Source organism: Homalodisca vitripennis, unplaced genomic scaffold, assembly GCF_021130785.1.
Source record: "Homalodisca vitripennis isolate AUS2020 unplaced genomic scaffold, UT_GWSS_2.1 ScUCBcl_10487;HRSCAF=19404, whole genome shotgun sequence".
Lineage (NCBI taxonomy): Eukaryota > Metazoa > Arthropoda > Insecta > Hemiptera > Cicadellidae > Homalodisca > Homalodisca vitripennis.
The window spans coordinates 6,232-10,653 of record NW_025786595.1 but is presented as its reverse complement, the minus strand read 5'-3'; the positions used below and the strand labels follow the sequence as shown (position 1 = coordinate 10,653).

General features: G+C 29.9%; 1 long non-coding RNA gene across 1 annotated transcript; it reads left to right on the top strand.

The window, feature by feature from the left end:
* The first annotated feature begins 1,716 nt into the window (after positions 1–1,716).
* LOC124374840 lies at positions 1,717–3,572 on the top strand. Its single transcript, XR_006923617.1, has 2 exons — positions 1,717–1,951; positions 3,185–3,572. It is a non-coding gene; the product is annotated as an uncharacterized LOC124374840 (long non-coding RNA).
* The last annotated feature ends 850 nt before the right edge of the window (positions 3,573–4,422 follow it).

Below are 4,422 nucleotides of genomic sequence, written 5' to 3'. Positions count from 1 at the left end.
TTTTTCGGTTTTTCCTCAACTCAGGTCCTCATCAATCTGGAACGTATGGGTATTTTATATAAACACAGTTTCTGGCCCCTAGCTTATAATATACCTAGATCATTAAGCACTCTTTATTCTATGCCTTGACTTCCTTCATTAAAAGTAAATTATACATCACTGTCAAAAACACTCAATATCTTTAGTGTTTGCAGGCCTACAAAATTTAATTTAGGTATACGCGTCCACAACACAGAATTAAAACTTTCGTTTACATTCTGTGTTTGACCATGGAGACATTTTTTAAAGCAGGTCTGGTGAAAATAATATTAAAAAAATTATTAAAATAATTATTAAGTTAATATTAAAAAGTGCAAGTTATGTATATTAAAATGCTCAAAACAATATCCTATCGTTCAGAACGTCTTCGATACGTCTGACCACGGATCCGTGCGCCCGACTAGCATGTTTATAATTTTTTTTTAGCATATAAATATAACCCAAATATATATGTATTATATATCACTGAACTCAGAAAAATCTATACTTTAAGATAAAAAATATAAAAAAAATATTGATTTTTTTTACAATATAGGCGTACATCTCCCCTTAAGTTTTCTTGTAAGGCATTATTCTTTATGTAATTAGGTATTTTGAATAAAATGCTTCGTTAAGATCTCTATTTAAAACTTATAAGTAGTTGTGTCACCCAGCTGTCTTTCTGTTTCAGTAATATAAATCATTTATATTCAATTATTAGTTACATGTCACTTGTCAGCAGGAAGTATTATTAAATCTTTATTTCTCAAAGAATGTATAGCTTTTGGCTGCAGTTTTGTTGAATTGTTGTTTTTTATGTAAATTATCTGCAAATGAAGGATCTGAAATGTTAGAAATAATTACATTTAAAAAATTGCTTTATTGGGTGATCTGGATTCAAAGCTGGGGTCCCCAATCCAAAGGTGGCTTAAATTTTAAGAGAGATTTTGTGAAGCTTCTCACCTGCTTCTTTATTATGATTGTTATTATGCTTAATTCTAACTTTTCATGAAAACTGTAACCCATCAGAAACCGGTTTTATGAGGTCAAATTTTGGAGTTGGTGCAAAGTTAAGCCCTTTGGTAATGATATCAATTTCATTTTGTTTTTAAAAGTGTTAGTTGGATAAATGAATATAGTTTGTTTTGGGTAAAGTGGTATCTTTAGATTCAAAACAATCATCTATATTTGTAGTTTGTTCTGAGTCATCAAAGAGTGATAAAATATTCAATATAGCATTCTTAATTGAATAATTTTGATGGTATGGGTTCAATTTAAGAAGCTGGTTTAAATGTGTAATGCTTGTTACAAACCCATGAAATATATTTTCGTAAATCTGACAGTTTTCTTAAAAACTTTGATGATTTATTAGACATAAAATGTATTGTTGATATCGTAAAGTTATTAATAATTTGTGAAACAGATCAGAATGCAGATCCCGAAACGTAGCATTATTGGCTTTTTGTGGTACCAAACGTTGGAAAATGTCCCGGAATAATGCTATTTCCTTCAAAAACTGTTCTTTAAAAAACTTAAAACATTATATCTTATAAAACCATATCATACAATATAAATAAAGAATTCATCAATATATTAAAAAACAACAGAATTATTTGGACAATAATTTGCGCGCACTTGCAACGATATGTCATTAGAGAACATTGACTATGTCATAGTCTTTGTCCCTGATTTGGGAAAGAGGCAAAAGCCAGCGTAAATTTGACTGTTACCCAAGGTGGTTAATCTTAAGCCCAAGCAATATCAGCCATTATCACAGCTGTTGATCATCATTTATTGTTCAATTCAGCTTTTGATTACTTAGTTTACGTTTGACTGTGAGCAACGAAGAACATTGAGATTGGAACGTACATAAAAATTTTAATTTCGTTAAGGGAAAGTGATTATGATTTAGATGCTAATATTGCAGAACTGTGTAAGTGACATGTAAATGTATAAAACTATAAGATTATCTGCTAATTTCATTCCAGCACGTATGGCTTGAAATAATAGTTTCCTTGATTTTAATGATACACCGGGCAGTGTGCATTTTTATAGTTTATAACAGGACCTTTCAGATTAAAAGCGTGTAACTTTTTGGGATCATATATTTCTAATAATGCAGGTTTTAGCTCTCTCTTACTTGAAGCTCACCAGGGATTTGGAGTACATGTGCTTGTAAACATATGATTAGCATATTTGGCTAGTTAAGCAGACTTGTCTTCATTTGGCCACCATGACAACAAACAAATCATTGATATGTATGAGTACCGAATCCTCAATATCTATGATTAGGCCAGAGTACGGTAAGTGGACCCGATTTTTTATCTTGCTTATTACAATCAATCGATACTTAATATATAGTTGAATAACAGAACTATCAATATATCTAAAATACTAAATTAAAGTCACATGTTTCAAATTAATAGAAATAGTTTAAATATTTACATAATGTCATAAATACTAAAGGAACCATAATCATTAATCAATCGATAAAATTAAGACAGGTGACAGGAGGCGTCATTTAAATAATAAAGGAAATGTAACATCGAAACAAACATCTTGAAACTGAGAATGACACAGTAAATCATCTTTAAGTGTTATTTTGTTTAGTTTTCTAAAGTTAACTATATATTTTTTACTTAAAAGAAGATACTTAGATACAAATTGTATTTAGAATATGAAAATGTGTATACAGTTGGTACAGATGCTTTATTTATTGTTCAGATTAATTACTATTGGTTGGTTTATTTGTATGATAGTTGAATATCATTTGATAATTTTGATATAAAAAACCAGGTCCACTTATCATACTCTACCCTCATGATTATCTAAATCTACTGAAACCATAATGTCAAACCAAATTATGTCACAGGTATATTTCAAATTACAGTATAGTTTGGCTGCTTGTGTATGTTGAAAGTAATAATCATAATAAATTAAAAAACTATTTAAGGTATGTTTATATAAAATGTTACAAACAAAACAGTGTAACATTTAGTTACTTTTTACCATTTTGTAGAATAAACGTGTCTGTCAAATTGTGACTCAAATGACACATGTACATCGCCATTGCACTTGGCGACCATTACTCAAATACCTTACATATGATTTTATTTTTGTGAGAATTAATTTCAATTAATAATGTTGATCTAAAATTATGTTTTAGGCTTTTAACCTTTCCCACACCTTAAACGGAATAGGCCAATATTGGAATGGTAGACTTTGACCAAAACGCCAAATACAGTTATATCCGATATTATAGATTATGTCTCTTGGAGAGTTTTTTTAGTTCACAAAATGTCTTCAAAATGTCCGGTGCACGCTCTGTGCTTATCATGGTTGCCAAGGATGGATTTATGAAAATGATCTTCACTCTGCGGCAGGAGAGGGGAGCGCCCTTTGTCTAACTCCGACCACCTGCTCGTCAGTTCTGCATCTCCTACAGAGTCCATAACCAAAAATATCCATGACATGTATTAGTGCTTTCTCAATTGTCACGAGCGTTTCGCATCTTTTATGTAAAAGTTATTTGAAATAAAACAGTTTTGTAAATACTCCTTTTTTATTTTTATCAATAAGTATGCTAATTTTAAGTAACATGCCCTGTTTTATACTTGTTTGCTTTTACCCTTTATAATCTAGTTAAAATAAAAATTAACTTTGAACTTAAACAAACTAAATTTTATTACTTGTCTTGGCGTTATAGGAAAGTTAATAGATTTATTAATGGCATGCGAAGGGTTATAGTGAATCTATATTTTTATATGTAAAAGAAATGTAGGCATTTAATATTGTAAATAATAATAATACTTGTTTTTATAACCATACAAAACAAACCTCTCTATAAAATAATAGCAGTTTGCAACGATTTTTCTGCACATACTGATTGGTACATCAGAACTACATTTATGTACTAGAAAGTCATAGTTGGTTTGGTTCCAACTAAAATAATACATGACTGTTAATATATTCACTAAACCATTGTACAGTGTTTAAAAAAAATCTTAAGTGCATTTTTGTAACGTTGTGACTTTTTCTTGCAACAAAACAATATTTTTATTTCCACTTTAGTTCTAGTTTTCATATCCTCAGCACAAACTGGTCTCTTTGAATTTTAAAGGAGCAAGATACCCACCACCACCATACCATAGCCATTTGAAATGTTGTTCAATGTTTAAATACATGTTGACACAAAAAATAGCCACCATGACAGTCGAATCAGCAAACCAAATTATCAATTATAAATATCTATACTATTAAATACATTCGACTTAGAGATATTAATAATTGCTAGCTGTACTTATTTTACAATAATAACAGTTTTGTTTTAAAGTGAATTCAAACAAAGTAAAATCATTAGTGTAGTGAGTGATGACAGCAAGTGCAATGGTGATAAACACGCTG